The sequence below is a fragment of the Condylura cristata genome, unplaced genomic scaffold (assembly GCF_000260355.1).
Source record: "Condylura cristata isolate star-nosed mole 26May11 unplaced genomic scaffold, ConCri1.0 scaffold00017, whole genome shotgun sequence".
NCBI lineage: Eukaryota > Metazoa > Chordata > Mammalia > Eulipotyphla > Talpidae > Condylura > Condylura cristata.
The window spans coordinates 317,540-327,907 of NW_004567118.1; the positions used below are offsets into that span (position 1 = coordinate 317,540).

Genomic DNA, 10,368 nt, shown 5'->3' on the forward strand with positions numbered 1-10,368 from the left:
TTCTCAGTGCTGTGCTTTAACCCGCTGCGCCACCAGGGAGGGCCTAAAAGTATTTTTAAAGCCTATATTTTTTATTTATATGTTTGCTTTTTTAAATACACTTTTATCTAACTAAAATCCAGATTAAAAATTTTTTTTTATTTATTTAGGCATACAAGATTTGGGGTACAGGCCAGAGGTACATGGGGGTGTGTGTGTGTCAGTGAGATTCACCAGAGAGAGTGGGGAGCAGAACAGGTGGGTTGACTAAAATACTGAGGGGAGCAGTGGGTTGGGGAGAAGTCTGCTGTGCCATGTGGATCAGCTCCCCGGCAGGGATCAAACTCATGCTGCAGATGCTGTGGCCAATTTCAACCTGCTGCGCTTCAACCTGCTGTGCCATTAGGGAGGGCCTAAGATCTAGATTTTTTTAAAAATTGGGAAATTACACATTTCTTGCTTATTCTCACTATAGGATATTGGTTAAATGTTTTATCTATTACTAGTAGGCCATATATGTAATTTTAAAATTCTAACTTAAAAACAAGTTCTATTACATATGTCTGGTTTAGTTGGTTCTAGTTTTTGAGAAAAATTTTACTGTATCTTTTTTTTAAGTGTGTCCTTCCAAAGAAGTTTTGTCTCTAATCAAATAGATTATTATTATTACGGTTTTCAAGTTTTTGAATCATTACACTTTAGAGTTGAAAAGAAGTCTTGATTTAAGGTACTCAAGCTCTTGTCTTATACATGAAGCGACTGAGAGCCCAAAGTCATGTAGCTACTTAGTGGTGGAACAAGGAGGAGAGTTCAGTCTAACATTTTAGCCTAATGATTATTGGCAGGTGAACTTGTGCCAATTATATTATGTTGGGCCATATCTAAACAAGAAAGAATTGTTGATTTATGGGAAGATAATAAAGTGACCAGTCGTCTTGGAATTGAGTTTACTGTGCAGCACGTCATCTCCCTCTCAGACCCTGTATTTGTGGACCAGGGCGTTTTTTACTCCAGACAGTGCCAGGTGTGACAATGCCATTTTTTTTTCTCCTTGAATTAATAGACTTGCCAGCCATCTGTGACAATATTCTGCAGGTAGAGTATATTGTTGTTTCTGTTTAAGCTTTTACACTAATAATATGTTCCAGCTCTCATTGAGAATAACCCTTCCAGGAAATAGGATTTTGTGTTCCTTAAACTCTTTTCTTACTTAACTATGTGCTGGTTTGTGTATTTCCTGTACATGACTGGCTGTATCAATAACACGTGGGGTCATCTTATTTCATTCTCACATGGAGTAATTTAGAGTAGCCTGAGTTTGAGGGGAACTTAAGTTTTGCTTTACTGCTCAGGCAGTGAGTTTGCAAGTGCAGCACAAAGTACCGTGCGGTAACCTCGTAAGGTAATTAGCTAGCGGCAGAATACGGCTTCCCTTCTGATACTTTCTCAAATGGCTCAACATTTGTTTTGCTAAGTGAAATCATTTAAACATTATTTTGGCTTCAACTGTTATTTTCCCCATTTTATTGAGATACATTTCACATCACATAATTTACTCACTTAGCATAATTTACTCACTTAACTCTGAATACTTAGTGTATTCAGAGTTGTGCATTCATCACCACAATCTACTTTTAAAGATATTTACTTTTTTTTTTTTTAAAGATTTATTTATTGTGCATACAGAACTGGGGTACAGGCCAGAGGCTCAGGGGTGGTGAGAGGCTTCACCAGAGACAGAGTGGGGAACAGAACAGGCAGATCGACCAAGTACACTGCTGAGGGAGCAGCGGGCGGGTCAGGAGAGGTCTGCCATGTGGTCACCTCCCGGGCAGGCGGGGATCAAACTCATGCGGAAGCGGCTTTAGATTCTCAGTGCAGTGCTTTAACCCGCTGCGCCACCAGGGAGAGCCCAAGATATTTACTTTTTTAGGATTTATTTATTTGTGCATACAAGAGCTGGGATGTAGGCCAGAGTAGTGGGGGAGGGGTAAACGGATTACCCAGAAACAGAATGGGGAGCAGAACAGGCAGACTTACCACAAAACACCGCTGAGGGGAGCAGCAGGGAGACCGGAGAGGTCTGCTGCGCCATGTGGGGCAGCTCCCTGGCTGGGCTGTAGTGGCGATGGACAGCATCATAGTGCTGCTAACTGATCTGTTGCACCACTAGGGCGTGCCCTAGAATAATTTCAACACTGCAAGAAACCCAATGTCTACTAGCAGTCACTTGCTCCTCTCTTCCTTTCTGTCCCTCAGACTCTGGCAATCTCTGTTTTTCTTCCACCGTTTGTTTCCGTGCTCTGCCTTCACTGGACACCGCACCCTCACGGAGTTATGCGGCACACTCTTTTGTGATGGAATGGCTTCTTTCATTTGGCATGCTTTTACGTTTCATCATATGTCAGTACTTCATTCCTTTTTATTGCTGAATAATACCCACTTTCTGGATATGTCCCATTTGTTTATTCATTAATCAGTTCATGGACATTTGGATCATTTCCATCTTGGCTTTTATGAATTATGCTGCTATAAACATTTTTGTACAAGTTTTTGTTTGAACACATTTTTTAAATTTTCATATACTAGGAATAGAACTGCCAAGTTATATGTAACTGTAACTTTTTGAGGATCCACCAGATTATTAAGCAGCAATACTGTTACTTGTTTCCACCAGCCATGTGTGAAAAATTTCAACTTCTTTATGTCCTTACTAACATTTATAATTGCTCATCAGTTTGATTATAGCCTTGCTGGTATGTATGAAGTGATAGCTCATTATGGTTTTGAATTCATTTTCTGATGAGATCTTTTTATGTGCCTATTATTAACCATATCTTCTTTGGAAAAATATGTATTCAAACTTTTTGACCATTTTTTAAATTGGATTTTTTTTTATTGTGGAGTTCTTTATATATATTGGATATAAGTCCCATGTCAGATATGACTTTCAAGTGTTTTCCCCCATTCTTACAGGTTAGATTGTCCCTTTCTCTATGGATACACTACTACGCAGGAATTTGTACATTTGATGAACTCCAATTTACTTACTTGTCACTTGTGCTTTTGTGCTATATCTAAAAACCATTTCCTTGTTTTAAAGGCTGCTGGGACTCTAATTTTAACATCACTGGGATTCTTTTAGTCAAGCTTTAGAAAAGGGCCCAGAAGAGAATAGAATTATAAGCATAAAACATTAATACTTTCTAATTGTTCTTTTACATTTGTTTGCTTTGAATTTTTAGCCATTTAAAATATCAATGAATAGAGGGATTTTTCTCAACTGCCACATATTTTATGACTTTATTAGTGACTTTATTTCTTTTCCAGGAGACTCTCAATAAATGGTAGTAAATAAATGAATCAGAGTTAATGATAGGTCTTGAAGGGAATATCTGGTTTTGTTGAAAATCATTCAAGATGGTAATTAAGGTATTACTATTGTTATGTTATTAAAATTTAATGCCCTATCCTAGATATTACCAGCAAGATTTGATATTGCCACTTCAGATACTCTGGGAAGTATGAATAAACTTTCTTTTCTTTATACAGAAGAAACTTTTCATTTAGCTATTATATTTCTTATTCTACTAATTGAAGATAGTTCATGTGGGACGGAGTCTGCTAGATTAGTTTTTATTCAAATTTAATTGTGGAAATTAATTTGGAATATGAAAATACTGAATATCATTTTTTGTCAGTCTAATTTGGAAATAAAAAAAGATTGTTATTAAGAAAGTTATGTATGATTTCTTAGTAAATGAGAGAGAAGATAGGGACTTCAGCAGTTCCTGAATTCAGTTCAGGTTTTTGTGACATGCACATTTATTCATAAATGACTTAAAGCAGAGCTTCTCCAACTTTTCCTTTATTCTTAGGGTCTAGTTCTGTCCAGAGTAGCTTGCCACAAAAAGGGTATTTTTCTGACAATTTCTTTCTCTCGAAGAGATGAGAATTTTGCAGTTTGCTTATTTTATTGAAAGTGTATTTGATTTTGCGTCCTCCCTGGTGGTGCAACGGGTAAGGTGAGCCACAGCCACTTCAGTGCTAGTTCAATCCCTGGTCCCAGAGTTGACCTACAAGGCACAGCAGACCTCTCCTGACCCTTCCGCTGCTCCCCTCAGCGGTGTACTTTGTCAGTCAGCCTTTTCTGTTCCCCACTCTGTCTCTGGTGAATCCTCTCACCCCTGCACCTCTGGCTTGTATCCCAGTTCTGTATGCATAAATAAATAAATCTTAAAAAAAAAAAAGAAGTGAAAGCATAGTTGTCAATGAGAACTTTTTAGGAGACAAGTTACAAAATATTAAAAAAAAAAGTGTATCTAGTTTTACTCTAATCTTGATTAAACTGACACTCAGTAACAGATCTACTTTAGTTACTTCCTAGTCCATAGCTCTGAGGTCTAAAATGTACATGAGAACCCAGTTAAAGAACCCAGAAATTAGTGGATTAAAAAGTCATGTTTCTTTGCAAGAAAGGTGTGCTTATATGCCACCTCCAAAATCCCTGGGTGTGCTGTGCTATCAGTGTAAGGTTTTAGAAGTTGCATCTTAGCTGAATTTCAGTTCCTTAGAAAAAAAATTTTTTTTTAATTCCTCCTTGCGTTGTGTACCTGTCTTCTCCTTTTATCTTTGAATATTTTTTAGCTCTCTGACTCTATCAGGTCCTCCACACTTGCTGTTCTTAGCTGACTTGGAAATTACTCTTTACTTTTCATTTGGGAAAGAACCAGGTAGTTTCTTGGCAAATTTTGGGCAAATTCTGATAGACAAGTTTACTAGATGACACAGTGCTTAAGTCATTGGCAGACTGCTTCTTAAACATTGTCTGATCTGCAAAATCAGTATAATCTTAGAGCATCCTTCAACTGTTACATTTGGTCAGTGGAATTTTGGTTAATTTTTGTTAACCAAAATTTTTAAATGTTCTATAATAAATTCAAAATATTAGTTAACTGAAATCCCACTTAACCTTAGATGTTACATCTTTTTTTTTTTTATAGATTTTTTTATTTATGCATATAAGAACTGGGGTATTGGCTAGAGGTGCAGAGAGTGAGAGGATTCACCAGAGACAAAGTGGGGAACAGAACAGGTAGATTGACTGAAATACACTGCTGAGGGGAGCAGCTGGTGGGAAAGGAGCAGTCTGCTCCCTGGCCCTGCTTCTGATAGCTTCATGGTGCTGCGCTTTAACCCTTTGCACCACCAGGGAGGGCCTGGTTATATCTTTTTTTTTTTTTTTTTAAAGATTTATTTATTTGTGCATACAGAACTGGGGTACAGGCCAGAGGCTCAGGAGCGGTGAGAGGCTTCACCAGAGACAGAGTGGGGAACAGAACAGGCAGATCGACCAAGTACTCTGCTGAGGGGAGCAGCGGGCGGGTCAGGAGAGGTCTGCCGTGCCATGTGGTCACCTCTGGGGCAGGCGGGAATCGAACTCATGCTGAAGCAGCTTTAGATTCTCAGTGCTGTGTTTCAACCCGCTGCGCCACCAGGGAGGGCCCGGGCCTGGTTATATCTTAGTGCAACTAATGGTTTGTTTCTTGTAAGAGATACAGTTGTATTTAGATGAGTTTTAATGCTATTTTCTGAATTTTTCACTAAATTATTTATAGATCTAGGATTGCTTTTAGGATTAGTATTGTCATCACAAACAGATCATGAAGCTGTAAGATTAGTTTTTTGTCTTAAATGAGTTATTGGATCCCTTCTGTGATGAGAAAGTAAAGTATCTTTATGTAAATACTAAAGTCTGTGTCTCTAGTATGAGGAAGAAAATTATCTGTTTTTAGGTGGGATTGAAACTAAGGAATACCATGCATTCTTACAATACTTTGCCATTTGACAAAAGTTTTTCAAATGCCTAAAGTTGTATGACTTTAAATAAAGTTTGTTATTGTGAGATTTAGTACATAAGAATATATATTTTGAATCAGTTCTGACCTTCATTCAATGAAAAGGTATCTTGATTTCTGAGCTTTATAGTCATTAACAGGTGGGAGCATTTTCTTTTACTTACATTTGTCCAAACCTGAAATAGTTTGGGTCTAGTATCTTTATCATATTTACAATTCTTCGAGGCCACATGATAGCATGTCTCCACTGGAAGGCAGGTGATGCAGTGGGAAAAGAGAATCAGAGGTGGCACCAGATCCCAGCCTGTCCTTTTGCTTTGTGGGCCCTGTGCAGTCCAACTATTTTCTCTTCGCCTTATTTTGCCACTAATAAAATGTGACAGTTGAACTCACTTCTACATTCAGAATCTACATTCAGAATCTGTTGATTTACATTCCTTAACTTTGATTCAGTTTATTCTACCTTTTGTTTAATATTTTGCTGGTTAAATATTAACATTAGAACATGCATTAATTTCAGTTTAAGATGTGTCAGGATAAACTTTTAATATTGGCTTAACTTAATTGATGTGTTTATTTCTGTGACATTTAGATCAGGGTTTTGAACTTAATGGGCACTCACTAAATTTTTGTTTGGAGAATTTTAATGCAACTTTGGAATTTAGAAGATGTTTTAGGGAGCTCGAAGGATTTTTACCTAAAACCTTTTCTTAGTTTATGAATGAAAACATGATTAGTCTGTAGATAGGGATTTGAGGTTTGTGTTTAAGGAGGAGGTGTTGATTGACTTTTACTTATCTTGTATTTTAACCTTTCAGTTATTGAGCTTTTTTGAAAACCACGTAATTAATAGCTATAGTAGCTAAACTCAAGAGTAGGCATTATCTCCCTTTTCTGAACAGAAATTGAGATATAGGTTACATACTTTGCCCAAAGTAACACAGCTGGTAAGTGATAGGGGCAGGATAAAATCTTGGGCTACCATTGGATCCCATGGTGTTAATTACTGCACAGTTACTTTTTTTGTCTAGCAAATTCTTATGAAAGACCTCCTTTTGCTAGGCTCTGAATTTGGTCCATGGGAGGCAATGAAATAATAAAACTGGATCCCTGCCCACCCCCCTTTTTTTGATCCCTGTCCTTTTAACACTAAATGTTTTAGGCCTTAAGATTTTGTCCTGAATTGATAATTTAGGTACAAAACAAAGGCTATCCTTTGTTCTTTTAAGATTAGTTTGAATATGAGGTATCAAATTTGTGATTGGCAGTACAGGGATTAAAGTCTCAGTACTGTCACCAGCCACAGTGGCCTGAGTTCCACCCCTGGCTAGGGAGCTGACCCACAGGGCACAGCAGACCTCTCCTGTCTTACCCGCTGCTCCCCTCAGCAGTGTATTTCAGTAGCTCTGCCTGTTCTGCTCCCCACCCTGTCTCTGGTGAACCCTCTCACCCCCCCTACTTCTGACTTACACCCCAGTTCTGTATGCTTAAATAAATAAAAAATAAATTTAGAATATTCTATTAGGCATTTCTGTTACATATTACTAGACGAGATATGGTAGGGAAGTTAGAGAATGCTGTTTTGGAATATTTATTGTATAGGTGAGTGTAATGACTTTGAAACTGGGATAAACATGGTAGGAATAAACCCTACCTTGAAGGATTTTCGGTCTGGCTTCAGGAGGTAAGAATAGTATGTGAAGATGACCTCAGAGTAGCTACAAGAAATACTTAACTAAGAGCAGGGCAATATAATGCTAACTACCTACCTTGTTGAAATAAGTAATTGAATGGTATGGTGGAATGTATCTTGAAGGGAAAATAAGTTGGGGGTGAGTAGGGGGAGAAGACTGAACAAGGACAGATATTGAGGAGAAGCTGTCCTTTTTCTGGGCAGAGAGAACACATGTAGACATGGATGGGTACAGAATTGAGTATAGGAGGAAAGGGCTTTTCTGAGAAATGATGTTATATAAAGTAGAACAATATAATCAATGTAATAAGTAAAATATGAGAAATTAATTAGTATTTTTCTACTTTAGGTGTAGGAAACTTAATTCAAATTGGCTTAAGCAATTGTTCTCCTGTAGCTACCAGTCCGTAAGTCTTGTACATGTTAGGATTGTTTGATATGATGACTTATTGCTGCACCAGAGACCAAGTTTCTACCCACCGATGATGTTGTTGGCACCTTTAGGCTTACTGTAAAGTGACTGTAGCAGTTTGAGGTGTCGTGTTTAGCAGAGTCTGAGGAAGGGACTTTTTCTTTCTCCTTTTATCTTTAGGATTGAAGCTTTTCTGTTTTCTCTTGGATGCGTGGGATTTCAGTAATGTCTCATTGTGCAGGAACAGTTTCCATGCCCCTTCCTAACCAGTCAATCACAGAGGGAATGGTTTATAAACTAATCCTTTGGGATAGAGTATTGGATATTGGAGAGTCAAGCACAAATACTCCAAAAATGACTTGAAAAGTGAGGGTGTGTGTGTTTGTGTGTGTTTAGTCAGCCTGGACATTTCCTGTTTCTGAGGAAAACTTTAAGAAAATGTATTTCTCAAAGTGGCTCACCTTTGAATGTCCTTATTTGTAAAAATTGTGCTGAGGCAAAATACATTTGAGATAACAATGTAAAACAAATTGACTGACTTAAGTGCTATAAATGCTGTGAATTCCTGACTCTTGGGCTACCAGTGAGGAAAAGGGGAAGTTGAAATTTATGTTCTCTCAAAAATCCATGTGTTTAAAATTAGCATTTCTACCTTTCCCTTAATACAGTAAAAAACATATTTCATAATTTTGGCTATTCAAGAGCCTGATTAAAGCTGGCTGTCGAGTTTTAAGAATTGAAGCAGTAATAAGATTAATTATTTTGTGGTGGGTGCCTTTGAACGTATTATTTAAGTATACACTGCAGAGGGCTTTGCCTTATTTGGTGTTTTCATTCTCCTCATTAAGATTTCAGAATCCTCAGACTAGGGCTCTAGGTCGCCATCTATTGGTCCTGAACTGTGCTGTATTTTGTGGAATTACTGTTCATATGTGTGCACATTTTAAAATCAACCGAATTTTCTTCTCCCGGATTATAAATTGAAAAAGGAAGGCCAGGTTCTCTTTTGGGTGTTCAAACAAAAATGCATACTTATAATAATTTATTCTTTGTGTAATTTGTGCCTATGATTTTCTTAGCTGCCTGTTTTTTTATTTTTGAGCACCATGACTATGATTGAGAGTGTGATTTTAAGAGGACAAATGGAAACTCACGTAAATGTAGATACAGATGCTGTAGGAGACGATGAGTTAGTATAGCTTTGTGGGAGGATTAAAAACGGTGAGGCTGTGTTTTTGACTAGCAGGAGTGACTTCTACCGGATATTGGTTCTGGTAAGCCACACACAGTATTTCTCCTCATCTTTTTCGTTAGTAGAGCACACCCTTCTCATCTACTGGTTTTGATTGTTTAATTGTTGCAACAGTTTCTCCTTATAGCCATATAAAATAATATTTTGATGAATCCCAAAGTTTCTTTTTTAAATTCTGAAGCACTGAGTGCATCCTTTGACAGCATTTCCTTGTTTTAAAGGCTGCTGGGACTCTGCCTTGTGTAAATGTAACAGTTTGCTGAATTTTCTTAATCCGAGAACATTTCTATTATCTTAACGTCCTGTTTTGGGAAAGTTTAAAGTACTGTACTGACAAACTGGTCGTGAGAAATAATAAAGTGCCACTAATGAAATCAACTCTGGTAGGAAAGAGAGGTTTGCTCTTGTTTGTGGGATTTGGGTTTCTCTGTGGAGTTCTTTGTTAAACTTTTAGCTTAGCAGTGAACTTCCTTTTGGTGGCGACAAAAACATAAATACTCGTTGTGTAATGCCATTTGCCTGTGTTGGCTTATCTGCCAAGCCATGACACCCCAAACAAGAATCGTGCTTCTTTTCGAAAACTACAGTTCCCAGCGGGCCCGGCGCCGGTGGACCATCACTTCCCCTTTCGCTCCGGCTGCCCCTTCCCGGGCCGGCACCGCGCGGGCCGCGGGCCGCGCCTGCGCAGTGGCGACGAGGCCCCCTCCCCGCCCCGCGGCTGCGGAGCGCGGCGCTGGGGCTAGTGCCCAGGCGTGCTGCAGTGTACGGGTGGATGCAGCCTGCTAGGACAAAGGGCGCCAGGCAGCGCTTCCCTGGCCAGGGGGTTTCCTACCCGGTGGGGCGCACGTCTAGCTCTGGAGTAGTGTGGCGCCGACGGCACTAGCCAGTTAACTACACAGTGCAAACAGTTCCTCGTTCCCGTCCTCTCGCTCCGCCGCGCCGGCCCGCCTTGCCCCTCATAGCCGGCGCGCGGCCCCGCCGGCCCCGGCGCGGAGGGAATGTGACGGCGTCAGTGCCTCAGGTTAGCCTCACCTCGGCCAGAGTAAGGGCCCGCGCCCGCCTTGCGCAGTGCCGCGTGCCGCCGCCGCCTGTCTGGGAGCCGCTGGGTCTCGGCGCCGCGGCCTCTGAGATGAAGGTGGAGGAACAGCGGCCGCTGCGAGGAGCCATGACTGAG

At 39.7% G+C, this 10,368-nt stretch overlaps 1 protein-coding gene across 2 annotated transcripts in view; it reads left to right on the forward strand.

Annotated features, from left to right (window-relative positions):
* The window catches only part of KANSL1 (KAT8 regulatory NSL complex subunit 1), a 129,893-nt gene that overhangs the window by 14,160 nt on the left and 105,365 nt on the right, over positions 1-10,368 (forward strand). The window lies entirely within an intron of this gene.